General features: G+C 39.3%; 1 long non-coding RNA gene across 1 annotated transcript in view; it reads left to right on the top strand.

Annotated features, from left to right (window-relative positions):
- Window positions 1-15,496, top strand: part of LOC113459583 (uncharacterized) — a 49,711-nt gene extending 34,215 nt beyond the window's left edge. Inside the window, exons 7-9 of the long non-coding RNA XR_003380967.2 lie at window positions 9,885-9,940; window positions 12,275-12,321; window positions 15,280-15,496. This is a non-coding gene — a long non-coding RNA (uncharacterized LOC113459583). The remainder of the gene's footprint in view (window positions 1-9,884; window positions 9,941-12,274; window positions 12,322-15,279) is intronic.
- Window positions 15,497-16,214: the final 718 nt, after the last annotated feature.

The following is a 16,214-nucleotide window of genomic DNA, read 5'->3' as shown; positions in this document are numbered from 1 at the left end:
ACTCTCACTTTTTTTTTTTTTTTTTTTTTTGGTCTAGTGGGAAGTATTCCATGCTCTCCTCATTTAAATGCTTATGCCTTTATGGTTATTTTTACTGCCATACCTATGGGGCTTCTTACTTTATTGCCTGTAGCTGAAGGATATTTTAAAGGAATTAAATTTATTCAGTTTAAATCTTCAGGGGGATACAACAATATCTTAAACAATTAGCAATAATTAAAAAGCATCTATTCGAACTGTGCAAAAAGCAAATAGATTTAATTTAAATACAGTAGTCAGGACTAAAGGTTTTTTTCATTAAAACCAGTGAGGGTCTCACCTCCTCCAAAACGCTTCATCATTTTAGGCAACTTTTCAGCAGTTACTTTTTTTAAGTGTTTTGTCAGTTGTTGGTTCAGAGCATTTCCCAAAGCGTTTGCATCAGGCATTACCAAATTCTCTTCAGAGCTGACCTAGGCACACTGTTTCATTGCCTAAACTGAGGGTAGAGATTGAGCTTTGGAGCCTTAAGAGCCTGTTCTGTTTAATTTGCCTCTTTCTGTGTTCTCCTCACTGGCTGTACGCATTTATCTGCAGAACAGTAATCTAATGAGATCAGATCAAATATATATAATTGCTGTGTATCCTAGTAACTATAATAATTAAAATAAATAACAAAATGGCACCAGAAATATTTTACAAAGAAATCTCTACTGAGTGTATGATTGATTGTTAGATTTGGTTGGATTGGCTCTAGTGACTCTCCTTTGACACAGTGATATGTGTGGGCAGAACAGAATTCACAAGTGGTGTGAGTGCCAGAAGCAGTTCCTGCTGTGGCTGCTCACCAGACGTGGTGGAAGCACCTTCAGGTGGGACTCCAGAAGCTACCTATGGTTACACCTCAGTCAGAGCTCCTTCCCAAAGCAGCCCCTTGGGAAGGGGGACCCTTCTGCTTGGCTATAATGCATGCTTGGGAATGCAAAGTCAAATCTGGGACATTTTAGTTTGTGTTGCTATGGGAGAATTAGGGTGCTCATCCCTTGCTTGTGTCTGCTCTTCTCCGTCACTCTCTGTTCAAAACTATGTTCATAAGTTTTTTGAGGGTTGTAGCACAAAAGTAAAGGATTACTGTGTGACTTAAGGACTTTTGGTAGTAGTTCTGAGTCCCTACGTGGTCACTCTTGGTCTCAAGTACAGCTCATGGATTAGAAAAAAACCACTTACTGGCACATGATGTAGGCGAGTGCCTGGCAGCCAGGGAAAGGGAGCATTTCATGGGGCTGGAGCTGAGCAGCAACTGCATGTGCCGGTGGAGAATAATGTCTGCAGAACTGCACCTTCCCTGGGATGTAATCAAAATAACAGATTCAAACCAGGAAAGTTTTGTTTGCATAGTTTGTCAAGGTGCTTAAAAACACATGGAGTCAGGTCTTTTTTTTTTTAATTAACAAAAAATGTATATACTCAGCTAATGGGATTTGGGGTTTTTTCAGGTCAGAGTCTGGGGATATATTCATAAGGAGATGAAACGGAAGGGATAAATTCTAGATAGTGCCAAAGAAAGTGACAGCTATCTACATGAGCAAAATTTCTAACAGTCCCTCACATCCACTGGAAAATGCTTAAGAGTCCACAAATAGAAAAAGGTTAAAAACTACTGACCTAAATAATTGGTTCAATTTTCAAGACTGCTGAGCATCCAACTGTTCTCATTGATTATAAACAGATGATGATAACGAATAACAGCTCCCATAGTTGATGAAAGGCATCTTTTCTGGGGAACTTGTCCACAGATGCTTAGAAGAAGGATACATCTAATACAAGTCTTTGATAAGGAGGAACGTTTCTCCCTTGGTTGTCTATTCTGTATGCATAGCATACATAAATATTTTTGCTTTCACTATCTTGTGTTTCTTAGAACTCGGTTTAGAATTGAACTGTAGCTGATAAGAGGAAGCATAAGACAAGATCTTATTTTTATGTGTGGATTCTATGCTGCCTCATGCTTCACTCCTGAAACAGCTTTCATATTTACTGTATTGCTTGACCACCTTTTTAAAACTTAGTAAATTCAACATCCTATAATACAGAGGAGTTAGAAAAAATTTATGAGAAATGTGTTATATTTTTACACCAGCTTTAGATCTTTTCTTGGTTTCTGCATCCAGTCAATTTTGTGTTTTGATTCCATATTGTTGTGGTAAAAACAGAAGAGCTGTTTACTGGGAGGAAAATTACACCAAGTGGTAACAAGAGAAGATTTAAGCTTGCACTTTAATTTAAAATTCTGAGAACTCTTCTTAAAGTTTTTCTTTTTGATGTTGTGATTCATATACTTCAGATCTCTTGGGTTTTAGAGCTTTGTTTTAATTAATCTTTTGAAAGTTCTTGCAAGATTGATGTGGGCAGTGAATTTTGTCAGTCTTGTCTTGCAATACTAATGCTTGTGGCTGAGAAGAATCTAAGCTGAAAATACGTGGAGTTTTTCGATCTAGGAAGATTGGGTTAGAGAATATCTAGGCACACTTGAGATCCAAAAGCTCATGGGCCCTGATGGGCTGTACCCATCCACAGCGGGGCCACTCACAATCATCTTTGAAAGGTCTTAGCCACCAGGAGAGGTGCCTGAGGGCTGGAAGAATGCAAATGTCACCCTGGAGCTTCAAAAGGGCAAGAAGGAGGCCCCAGGGAACTACTGGCCAGTCACCTTCATATCAATCCCTGGAAAGTTTATGGAATGTCTCATTCTGGAGGTCCTGTCTGTCCACATGGATGACAAGAAGGTGACTGGGAGTAGTCAACATGGATTCACTGAAGGTAAATCCTGCTTGTCCAACTTGATTGCCTTCTATGATAGAACTTCCAGGGGGGATGAGGGGAGAGTAGAGGATGTTGTCTACCTTGACAGGACTTGGGACACTGTTTCTCACAATGTCACTGTAGGCAAACTCAGTGGAAGTGTGGACTGGATGAGTGGACAGTGAGGCAGATTAAGACTTGAGTGGCAGTTCCCAGAGGATTTTAATCACTGCCACAGTGTCTAGTTGGATGCCTGGCAACAGTGGTGTCCTCCAGGGTTCAATACTGCACCCAGTACTGTTTACCTTATCCATCAATGACTTGGATGAAGGGCCAGATGCCTTCTCAGCAAGTTTCCTGGTGACACAAAGCTTGGAGGAGTGGCCAATGCCCCAGAGGGCTGTGTAGCCCTTCAGAGGGAGCTTGAGAGGTTGAGGAGATGGGCAGAGAGGAAGCGTCTGAAACTCACCAAATGCAAATGCAGGGTCCTGCAAATGCACCTGGAGAATATTAACCCCAGGCACCAGGACAGGCTGGGTCCTTGTGCCCAGCAAGGGAATTAAGCCATACAAGAGGTGGAGGCAGTGACAGCTGTGCAGGTACTGCACTGGCTCTTCTCACATACTGCTCCTTTTTGTGACACCCAAATGCACTTAAAACCATCAGCTTCACATTGTGACTTAAAGAGAACTTCTTTAATACGTACTTAAGATCATCCTCTCCATTCAGAAGAGGGAGCCAGAAAAACAAACCCAGGGAATCCTGAGTGCTGTGGAAACAGGAAGGCTGCTGAGAACACACACATGCAAATGGCAAATTTGATTACAACGATGGGCTGTCTGCTTTGCAGCTCCTGGAAGCCCACCCTCAGCCATAAAAATGCAAAAATAGTGCAACAGGCAATGTGGCAGAACAGGGCTCTCTGTATTCATTCACAATTAGGTGTTCTATTCTGTTGTCACCAGATGCTGCCACGCACATTACACAACAGAAATGGGATTAGCAGGAATAACAAAAACCTGTCAAAGCACAAAACCATGGCCTAGTAGTCCTGACAAATTAAACAGCCTACAATGAGTGCCAGAGCATGAAAATCACTCACCCTTCCTCTACTATCTCTGAGAGGTAAGCAGTAAATGCTTTCTTAAAGGCCGGCCACCATGCAGCCAACACTAGTTGTAGAGGAAAAAAGGAGTTTTCAATTCTGAAATTGAAAATTAAGGACAAACCACCTTAACATAGTAGCAAATATCTGAAAGATAGATATTTTGTTAAATGCAGAATAATTCACATGGTCCTGGCATGTCTTAAGTGGCCCATGTTACAAACCCTGTTATAACAATCCATTTCCACACATAGGAGCTTCCATGGAGTGCTGTAAGTTTTATTTGTTTTGTGTAATGCAAGATAAAGTAGGCCCAATAGCTACGTAAAACTCGTGTTTTGCTAACCGTGCTCGTGCTGGTGGGTCATCAACAGGGGATGTTGGAAGATTCAGAGGACGAGACAAGACTCTGTACAGAAACTAACTCCAAGGGAAACCAAATGATGAGTTGTATTACTCTGGAATGGCTGCAGTGTTCATAGGTTTTTAAGATAAAACAGAAACTTCATGTCTGTTATAGCCTGGTTTACCTATTTTGAGTTTAATAATGGTGTCATTAAACTGAGCAGCCAATTGTGCTTGAAATTTTTCTAGAGATATATGACAAGTTGCTTTTTGTAGCACATTGTCCATCCTGCATCAAGCTCATGTCAAAAGCAGTGACTTGTAACAAGCTTCTTCACATGCTTTTTTCAAGGTTTCTTTTAGTTTTGAGAGTTGCCTGTCACTCATCCTGCTTTAATATTCCCTGTAGATGGTGATCATTGTCTATTTCTGTTGCTGGATGTTTTTCTCTGAGCCACTTTCAGACATTATTTGCTTGTCCTAAACTTGGTGAACTTTTATTCTTGCCATAATCTCAGCTGTACAGTTCTTCATTTTTGCTATGTGTGATCTCTAAAAGCAGAAGGGATATCCACATCTGCTATAGGGAAATAGGAGCTAAGTGGCTGAAAAATCAGAATCTTTAGGCAGTATTTTACATGCCACTTTCACAGTGGGCTTCCCCCCACTCTATACTTCTTTAGTCTCGCTTTCTTCCTCCCTCAGGGGTGGCAGATAAGTCACTCAACTGTAGTGTTACTGTAAGTTTAGATGACCAATTCAGCAAGGGTGACAAATGCTACTTTCTTGCCTCTTTCCTGACCCCATAAGATTTCCAAGATTTCTTCTGGGAATTACTTACAGAAGATGTATTTCTTCATCTGTGGCACAAAACCCATTTTTCCCCTTTATTTCCGCCCTCTGAGAAAGTCCTTGGAGTAATAGGTAAAATGTCAAAAATAATTAAGAAAAATACTGATATACACTGTGGCAGAGAATTATACCTTTTGAGATGGTTGTTGCCATCATCTGTAATCAGTCCCCTGACAGATATAAATACCAGCTTTATCACCTTGTTTTAGATGATGATGTGTTGAATCAATGTTGATGAAGACTGTATTTTGGCAACTTCAGTTAAAGGGAAAGAATAGTTTCAATTGTGAAGCAGAGAACATAAGTTCAAAGTAAGTACCTGACACAGAATACAGACATTTCTTTATATAACATCTATTTAATCCTGTTCATAAAAAATCTTTCTCATATGAGAGAAAAAGACTGACAATAGCACAGTTCTGTCCCAAAAAAAAAATCCTAGGTGCTTGCTTTATTGCCTGGCATGGAGACCAGTGAGTATCCAGTGAGTACCCATGCCCAGGAGCAATGTTTCTACTTTCTGGGCTAAGTGGATTCCTTACTTGGATTATTAAGTGTTTATGTTCTTAAGAAAGAACCTTTTTGTCCTGCATCTTAAAAGAAAAGATCATATTTATTTTCAGGGGAAATGTATCATGACTAGATTTATAGTACCATGTGCTCAAAGATCAAATTGAATGACTGCAAGCATTTATATTTTTATTTATAGGAAATAATATAAAGGAGCAGGAGGCTTACATGCAGCTTAAGTGTTTGGCATTTATCTTTTTCAAAATGCATTAGAAAGGCAAATGGACTTGGAATGCCAGTTAAAAAGCTAGAATCACTCACTGTAATTTATTACTTTTTACATTTAGGTAGATTCAAAGTACAAGTTATGGTGCCCGCAGTTCAACTGCTCTACTATATTTTATGAAGTACAAGGTAGCAATTGGTTGCATAAGGGACTAAAGATTTGGTGCTAAATCCTCTTCAACTTTTAAGTGATACGTCTGTATTCTTTGATTTTTTTAAAAAAAACCAGCTTTAACAGCTATGTCTACATAGTAAGGGTGTACCTTAACCTGGTTTGGAATGGATCTCCATATAAAAAGCCTTGCTTCCACATGCAAACCTCTGTAGACCCCTCAGAATTTCTCCAGACTTTGGGAATTCCAGGATATTGGGACAGTGCTCAGGGCCAGAGTTCTCATGGTCTACATTACACTTGAAAATTAGCTGGCTCCAAAATCCTAAACAGAGGCATGCTGTGTTCACATGATGAACAATCCCTCAAGCTAAATGAGTGTAAACAAACTAAATGCTCCTTCAGATCTTTTCTATAAAAGTTATATTCTTCCAGAAATTTTTCCTGAATTTTGCTGGTATGTTTCAACCTCTCTCTTCCTTTAAATATCTTTTCTCCTTGTCTATCTATTCAAAGCAGAACTAACAAAGGAGCAATTATCCAACAATTATTATTATTTGCATCACAGATGCAGCAGGTCTCTGATGACAAGCAATGTCTCAGTGTTCATTTTTATTACACAGGCACAAAAATCCATTGAAGCAACTTGGGAAGTCTACACATTGCTGCATTCACAGAATTCTGCATGCTGGAAGCATGGAAAACTCCCTGACACTTGAGATGTGCATGGACTCTCATGGAACATGATATGTGACTATAATCTAATACGTGTATCAGGGAGCTGAGGGGTACATTGTCTTTTCATGTCAATGTATCAGCAAAGTCCTCAGAACTAATTTCTGGAAGCAGTAAGGAAAGCTGACAGAGCATAGCAAAGCTGGAGACTTTTTCTTGTTGCTCAGCAGACTGTGTTGAGTGGCTGGGCTCAGCAGAGCACCGCACACAGTCAGGCAGTAAAAATTGTTGGCATCACCAGAAGATTACTGTTATCTCTGGAGGACTGCCTGTCATGTGGATAGCTTTCATGCACAATATGATGTGTGGTATGAAGCAAGTTCTGTGTGTTTTCAGCAAGAGCGCAAACCCAAGAGCTGCAGAGCATATCTTTGCAAAAATGGCTAAGGGCTAAAAAAAAATTGCCTCCTGGTGCCCCAAAACCTGGTTCCACTGGAGCTTCTGCAAGTACCCCTTATCCTCACTTCACTATGGGCTCCACACTGCTTTGAATCAGGCTGTATCCAGTGGGCATTGCAAAGGCTAAGTGCACCTTTGAATTTTAGCTTGGATCAGATGGGTACTTCTAAAGTAGGTCTTGGGATCATTTCCATTGTTTATGCTTTTGCTTGTGTTAAGGAACTGTCTCAAGTGCATGAACTGGAATTTATTTTGGATAAAAAATAAACCAGCTACATCTGATGCACTCCAGAAAGAGATAGGTACGTGTTCTGTGGAGTTAAACGAAAGATCCTCCAAGGTAAAAAAGAAAATTAAAACTAAAATTTCTTGTAATGCAGCTTTCTGGTCCTCACTGTCAATTGTTTTGCTCTAAAAATCTTCCTCTGGTCCGCACTGTTTGCCAGTGTGGATGTAGCCTTAAGGCTCAGCTGAGCTTCTTTTCCCAGTGTAGAAAGATGTTTCTGATGGTTTCAGAAATTGTTCAGTCTATCTGTGGTTCATGTTCCTAAAGTGTGAAATAGGGAAGATAATACTTAGCCATCTTTATCAAACTGTACACATCTCAGATGAATGCCCAAGCAAGTTCAAAGTGTAGTAATATTTTACCTACATCTCCTCCTACAATTTTCTGTACTATATACATATATTTTAAAGTTACTAATCTGAACTGTAAAAATACACCCAAGTTGATGGCAGTGCACATAACCAAGTTCTCTTAATATAAGCTCATGTTGGTTTCCCATATGATTTTTAATGCCTGGTTAATTGTTTATGGATCAGTTTCCACTGAAATGCTGTTTATGTGTGTATTTAGAAAGGTGAAGGAGAACAGCAGCCTCTATTGGGGTAGCAGGCAACTGCTAAATAAATCTCTACACTGTCACCCCAAATGAAGCATAAATAATGAATCAAATTTTAGGAATTATGACCTTAACTAGGCCAGTTTGGTGCTGTGAATGTTTAGTGAGGAAACAAAAACATGAAAACAAAAACGTGCAGTGTTTTGTTTCAGCTGTTTTAATAATGCTCAATTTTTTTTCGGTGACAATTTCAGGTCAGTTGGATTGTTTTCATTGTAATTAAAAAATAAAGTACTCCTATCCAAATGAAAATAGATTTAGGTTGTTTTTTCCCTCGTTTTGAAAAAACAGAGGTACTTAGTAGACAACATAGGAGTTGCTTAATACACTGGGATATCAAGTCATTTTTGTGGAATTGCAAGAAAACATGATAAAATACAATTTGCTCTTACTGTTGTTGGCACTACTTTGAACTGGTTGAAGATGCATTCCTTATTATTCAGATGTATTTTGCTTTCTGTGTTAATATATGACAAATATACAACCAGTGTTGTAAGTCTTTGAACTATTTGAGATTTCCTTCAGTATTTTAAAATTAAGTTTGAGCCATCCTAATTTCCAGCGTGTGTTCTCATTGGCAGCATGATGTTAATAAATCATCAGAGCCCCATTGATCAACTGGCTTATTTAACACTGTACAAACAGCAAGAACAGCCCCACTCTTTGCAGTTAGGAAAGTTAATTATTTCACACTGACAGGTTATTAAGTTCTCTCTAGCCCCAGAGTTAAAACAAAAAATATTCAGAAGAGGTTTTTGGGCAAAGAACAAGTTTGGTCAGTCTGATCCCAGACTGAGCAGATCTGTTCCAGGTGAGGCCATCACTGCCAGCTCTGCTCAGAGCTTCAGCTTCTACACCTGAAAATGGGGGAGATTATCTTGGCCCTTACAATGTGGTTACAGATTGACTGGGTCCCATTCATTTCAACCCATTTTCTACTCCTGCCATAGGATAGCAATTCCCAAGTGCTGCAGTCTTTAAGCAATTATCTTAGACTTCAGTCTGACTTGGCTCATTACATGTTTCTCTGCTCTCCATTCCCTGCTCATCTTTCTTTGATGTTGCATTTTTTACATTACTTTTCCCACATGCACTTGTAGGATTCAGCCTGTATTCGCCCTATTAAAACTTTTACTATCTTCATAATGAACTGGCTCCATTTTCTCATTTCATGTAATGAAAAGAAACCACTGTCAAATAGTTAACATTAATGGCACAAATGTCTGCATCTCACTAAACAGAAACACTTAGATCTCCACCTGATAAATTTAGTGTAATTTGATCTAACTCTGTCTCCTTCAAAACACCAGCCTGATACCTAAATTACATCTTAGATTAGAACTGTCATCAAGACTCTTTCCTCTAGGGGAAAACAGAAATATTTGGAAAATAATTCAGTCCACACAAGGCAGATCACTAAATACAAGATGAAGGTATGTGTAAACTCTCCATGGAGTCCTGACTTCACATCCTTTGCAGAAGGAACATCCATAAATGTCATATTCTTCAGTGTGCCAAAAAGGTAATGCTGAGAAGATAAGAGAAAGGGTCTGAAGATCATGACTGCCATAGAGATGAACAAGTGCCCCTTATTTATTTTCTGAGACCAGAAGTGTGGGGATTAAATGCAGGCAGCATGCACAGCCCCAGAAGGATCCAGAATGGTTCTACACAGTGTGAGGCTGCCTGCTGTGATTATTGATCCTTTATGGGGCAGGGCAGGAGGCAACTGGAAAAGTTCATGGAAGAGAAATCCACCAAGGTCTGCTAGCAGGAAGCCTCTAAACTGCAAATTTCTGGCAAAGTTTTATGGCTGAGTATCACTAAATGTTTGTTCCTTGCTTGTATCAATTCCCAGGCAACCCTGTGGTTACTGTTAAGGCCAACAGAGCTGAACACATCTTGCAGAAGCTGGTAAGACCTATTTTATAATATTCAGTATCTCAGCTAGCTGCCTTCACTTGGTGGAGGGAATCTGTCTCAGTTCACAAAGTGTGGTTAGGGGGTCTCTGTGGGGACCTACTCCTGGGCCTGCTCTGGCAGCCAAGTTGCACCTATGCAGTGGCTTTTGTTAAAATGAAGTTTCTAATACAGCATTAAATTGCATTTGAAATGAATGAGCTGATAGAAATGCTATCCCAATGATCACATTTCAGTTCAGCAAGACTGGATTTCTTTTCATTTGAGGGAGCTCTGATCTAATTTTGTGTCTTCCCAGCAGATTTTTATTTCTCCTAGTTGGCAGTGTACTGGGCTACATTCTGGTAAAACACACAAATATTTTCTAACTACAAACCGTCGTGTTTCAGTGGTCTCAGCTTTTCAGATTGTTATCTGCAACTGTTATTACTATGCTATTGTAACTACCACTTTTTTCCAGATTGAATGTGCTGCTGTTGAACTCTGATCCCATGGATAGATTGTGAGCATCACCTTTAGTAGGATGGCAAATGTTCTCTGCTAAGCCATGGCCATAAAATGAGCATTGTTTCTTTGTATACATTGACAAGTGAAAAAAAGAAACTAAACTCTGCCTTTTTATTAATGGATGAATGATGTGAATTAAAATATTTGACCATTTTAAAGCATGGAGTGTGGATGTGCTAAGTTGTTTGTGGGATTGAATTTCTAATAACTGTTTTAATTGGAGGTTGAATTCAAGTCCAAATAGGCAGATCTAAATAGCCATTTAAACCAGTAATCACACCACTAGGCAGATCTTGATGTGTCTTCAATAATTAATCTGGGCAGATATCCTTAAATAATTCAGTGATTTTTAATTAAAGAAAATAGGGTATTTAGTTGATTTTTTTAGTCTGGGGAATATTTATCAACATGATTCCATGCCTTTCCTTTTTTTCTAATATTTTTTCTTTCCCTGCTTGGTATTTTACGACTTTTAGATTCTTTCTTAGCTAAATATTTTCCTAAGAGCAAAGACTTTGATTTGTAAATGTGAATGTGATCAATAAAAACTTATGGCTTCAAAGTGTCCTTATTTATATTTCAATCCTCCCTCTCACCTGCTGTTTGTTGCTTTTTAGTTATGTCACCAATCCCACTGGAGCTCAAAAAATTTAGCTGGTCCTCTCTAAACTCCCAGTCATGTTCTTTTCCCATGTACTCTTCCGTCCCTGCAGCTTCTGATGTAAAACAGATTTAAGTTTGTGTAGAGCAGAGGTCAACATGAAAGCCTAAAACACAACAAAAAAAAAGCTGGCATTCAACTTTTAGCTCTGGTTCTTATTATAACTCAAAGCTCTATTTTAGTAATTTAAAAATGGTAGTATTGTTCTACATCCATAACCTACCTTTCACCGAGTTTCTTAATGACTGTGATGCCCAGTTGAGATAAACTTCTAGACTGGCTGATGAGCATTTGGAAGAACTGCAGGCAGTTGTGCCACGATGGTAAAATAGACAATTATTTTGCAAAATTATCTCTGTGAATTTTACATTTATTTTGCTTTAGAATATGGCCAGAAGCAAAGCTTTGAACCCATTTCTCCTATTCCTAAGCAGTTATTTGCAAAATCATGGCTTTGGTTAACCTTGGTATGGGTAGTGGGAGCAGTGGCTGTATGAGATCCCTTCAGTGACAGATTTCCTAAAAAGTTTATTACCAAGTGCTTCAAACATTTATTATTTTTTTTAAGCAGACCAAGTTTTCAGTTCTGTATTTTGCAGTATCACATCCCTTTCTGAAAGGCTCTGTAAATAATCCTGACCTAAGTGTTGAATGAGGATTAAATGCTGCATGTTATGGCTCAATGTGCTAGTCCATTTACCAGTGTTGTGTGTATGTACCCAGCCTTCTGCATTTTTCAGTGTTAATCAGATGGAAATAGCAATTGGAGGTGTAATTCAGTGTTGTTCTTAAGGTCATTAAACCCTGTGGTAATGGGTAAATCCAGAGCCTGCTGTGGCCTTATCAGGCAATCTGGCAAAGAAGCCAGTGCTGTGTCACTGAGACACTGTGAGCTGGACAGTGGCTGCATCCCTGCTAAGGGACAAAGCCCCACTGTATCAATTTGCTGTATTTTAACCTTAGAACATGTCTAACGTGAGGAGGATCTAACCTGGGTGCCCACCAGCTTCTCCTCTTCCAGGGAGAGGAGTGTACCCAGAACAGCCCTAGAGCTGCTCCTCAGTGAGCACCAAGAGTGTTTGTCCTGCTCTTCAGTCCAACAGCTGTCTTGGGAGTAAATTTCTATGGTAAAACTGCTTTTTTTTTTTTTTTTTCCACAGGAGTTTCTTTCATGAGAAATGAATCCTGAGATGTGAGAGAAAGTAAAGTAAGGTATTCATGGTAGTAATTAATTATAAATCAAAATAGAAAAGAAATATTGTAAAAGTTAAAGCTTTATCCTGCAGTGGGTTTGAAATCAGACTGAAGTTAGGAGGACACAAGAGGTATGAGCCCCTTTGTGGGAGCTAAGTAAAGGCTGTAGTCTGCACTCTGCAAAGGCTAAGACTAGGTCTCAGCTGTGAATTTGGTGTTGATTTAGCACCTCTTTTGCATTCTTCCTTCAATGGTAATTTATTGCCCCTGTGGTGGAGAGGGCTTCTTTGTAGAGGTAGACGATAGGGTAGAATGTGGAGAGAAGATAAAAAAGGCACTGGTGAAACAGTCCTCTGAAAAAGTGGATGGAGGTGTTTTTATGCCTGATAGCTAAAAAAAAATGATGGCCCTAGGCCCTCCAAATGTGTTTGATTCTTTTGTGTGCAATAAGGAATTTGAGCTCTTTGAGCTTTTTGGGGAAGGTCAGGTGGTTAATTTTGAAGTGTTTGCCACAGCTGTGTAAATGTTGGAGAATCCCGTGAGGCCTTGAATGCGAATTATAAACTCAGGAGCTCTGAGGTGGGCGTTGGAGGAGGCAGGACTTTATCACAAGGAAACTGTTGATGGAAGGGGAGAGTCATTTACAGATGATTCTGAGATGGAAGGAAGGGCAGAATATAATGTAATTTGGATCCTAGATGCCATGGGGTATTCAAGTAACATACATTCTTTATAATGCACTGAATGCTAAACAATCGAATATTTGGGGAGTTTCAATAAATGTTATTGTTAACCCCAAAGTGCTTAAAAGTCATGAATTCCATTTCAAAAAAAGCTCTGGAAATTTAAAATACTAGAAACAATACAAGGAATGCATGTTTGGGATAATGTGGCACATTTTCAAGCAGTCTCTGATATTAAGGGTTATGTACCTTTTCTTTTTATTGTTAGACTTAATATATTGTATATCCTCCATTGTAATGGAAAAAGACTAAATAACTGAGACTTAGATATAGTCTTAAAACTGCAATCTTGTCCAGAAGGCAGTAATTTTCCTTCAAATCTGATAATTAATTTTCACTCTTGTTTCCATAATAATTACTCATGCACATTGCTGTATGCTGATTGAAGTCAGAGCACAAGAGTTTCCTGGTCCTCTTTCCACCCTTTTGCATTGCAATATTGAAACATGGCTGCTCATAATCTTGAGGATGTTTTAATTTTATTTTTTTTCTGATGAAATCACCAAAAAGAAATTTTGATATTCTCTAGTAAAAGTAGAAGGTGATCACATCCAGCCTTGTGTATGATCAGTGAATTTGTATGGGCAATGTGGCAGGTTACAGTGTAGGAATGAGTTAAGATGAAGAATGTGGTAAAAGATTTTTAAATTATTTTGGAGTTTATACATAGGGAAACAAGATTTAAAAAAATCCTGCCTTTGCTGACGATACCATTGTTTTGGGGCATATTCTGTACAACTCCAGAAGTTAAGTTTTGCATTTCAATGGACTTGCAATTCTTCCTTTGGAAATACAACATTCAGCCCCAAAATTATTACAGCTCTTCGTCTTAGATCATATCCTGTTGAAAGAAACATTGGCACATTTTTGCCATCATCAAGGGCTCAGATAAGAGTTCTGTGCTTTTGGACTCCTCATATTCAAGAAATTGTTGCATAGAAATATGGCAATGTGTTGCATTTCGTTTGCTGGAGACTCAGATTCTGTGCCCTTTATTGTTCTTCCATAATCGCTTCACAGAGGTTCAGCAAAATAAATACGGGTATTCACAGAGAGCTGGCTGTCTCCACTCACAAGCAGGACAAACAACACACTATTATTTTCATGAAAATTCTTTTTAAATCTTAAAAAAGCTGCATTATAATTACTTAAACCTTATTTTTCTCTTCCTTTTTTTTCTCCCTTGCAGTTGGAGCTAAGTAAATGAAAATTCTGTCTTCAGAATCTCAAGTTTCAAAAGAAACATAACTCTGGATTTTGGATGGTCTGACTTCCTTTTCCAGGGATGTGTCAAGTCCAGTATTTCAGTTTGAAACACTGATGTGACAGACTGCCATAATGCAATGTGTTTAAGCACCTCAGTGATGCATCAAGTGAAAGGAGTTCCCAAAGATTCAGTTCACACATGCACACACACACACAAAAATGAGGGATAAACAGTATGGGAAGCGGAACATAAATCTTTTTCACATAGTTTGGCACAAATTCAATTATAATTTGTAAATGTTCAATCAATTAGACCACTCAGTTGTTTAACTTATAACTTTGAAGGCAGATTATCTTTTCCAAGGGGAAAGCGTCTCTCAACCAAGACCTTTTATGTGAACTGCTCCAGAAGGAAAATGCTACATTTGCGATGGAACATGAAGAGATTTGGGAGAAAAGTGTGTAATACCAGGATGTCTTTGGCTGAATGTCAAGATTTTGATAGGAATAGGCTAGCTAAACCTTTAAACTGCCAAATGACACACAAACACTCTCCACCCAGGGAAAAAAATGGGGTTTTTTCCCCCCTTAAATTAGAAATAGTAATCTAGTGTTTTTATAGTGTTTAATACTTGTAGTGATAATTCAATATTAGCTGCTGGTACATTTGGAAGAAACTGCATGAAAGCCCATTACATTGTCCTTCATTTTCAAATGCTTTCAAGTGTCTTATTTACACAACGATTTTACTTGTGGCTTCTTTTATTTCAAAACCTGTCAATTCCCATACAAGATATCACAGTCTTCGTACTTTATCAATAGTCACTTCCAAACACTGGGGACTGCAGTTGGCACCTGGGTGCCATGGAGGGGAGACTTGTAAATATGGAGATACAGAAAGCTAAGGATGAGAGGGGAGGGAGGTCAATTCCAACACAATATGCACTGTTGTGTTTTTTGAGTTACAACTTTGTCATCAGGGCTGGGAAAACCCTTGTGTTAAACACTTTTTCCTGCTGCAGATGCAGAGCTTGCCTGTCAGAGAGCAGGAACACTGGTGGGTTTGGCAGTCCCATGATAGCACCAGAAGCAACAGTGACACACAGGAGCTGGAGGTGTTCCCCTTCTGCCAACTTGCAGTGCGAGTTCATTGAATACACTTTATGTGGACAAACCAGAGCTGTCTGCAGTCTGGGACCAAATTGGAGCAGTTCATGACTGGCTGTGGTCCACTGACAAAACAACTGAAATATTGTTCAAACTGAAAACATTGCATTTACTCTCTCTTCTATTGAAGGCAGTTTCTGTGTTGTGTTGGCTGCCCAAGAATTTTGACTGAGCATTGAACATGTAGACCAAAACTAAATCACAACCAGATTCTGTCTGAAGTCTTGTCTGCCAAGAAGCACAACAGAAATGATGTCTGTCCAAGCACTGCTGCTGCTGGGTTAAGACATAAGGCTAAGCTGCCTCACCAGCTCTGGCTGAGTGCAGGAGCCTTGGCTGCCTGCTTTTGACTGCATGTAACCTTTCCAAAAGCACCCAAATATCTTACAAGCCTGAATCTCACTGAAAGGCAGATAGCTGAGGGGTGACTAACATCAACAACGCCCTAAATGCAATGAAATTGCCTGGGATGGTCTGATAAACCTCAGAGCTCTCCTCCTGCCCGTGTTTGGGTAGTGTTTAGTTGGCCAAAGCTGGCTGATTTTTGGAAAAGTGAGTGGCTGCTAATTTTTTTCCACCTCCCATTACCCATGCCTGTAGATCTGGTGTGGGGCTTTGCAATGGCCACGAGATATTGGTCTGTAGGTGCCACCCAAGGCGGTGCTCAGTGTGGAGTGCTCCCACAAAACCTGTGGCATGCCAGCTTTAATTCAGTAAGGACTGGAAGATTTTTTCCCTGTGGATCTTTTACATTCAAGTCAGGCTTCACATAGCCCACAGTCTAAAAAAA

Source organism: Zonotrichia albicollis, chromosome 9, assembly GCF_047830755.1.
Source record: "Zonotrichia albicollis isolate bZonAlb1 chromosome 9, bZonAlb1.hap1, whole genome shotgun sequence".
In the NCBI taxonomy this organism is placed as follows: domain Eukaryota; kingdom Metazoa; phylum Chordata; class Aves; order Passeriformes; family Passerellidae; genus Zonotrichia; species Zonotrichia albicollis.
This window is presented reverse-complemented; position numbering and strand designations above follow the sequence as displayed.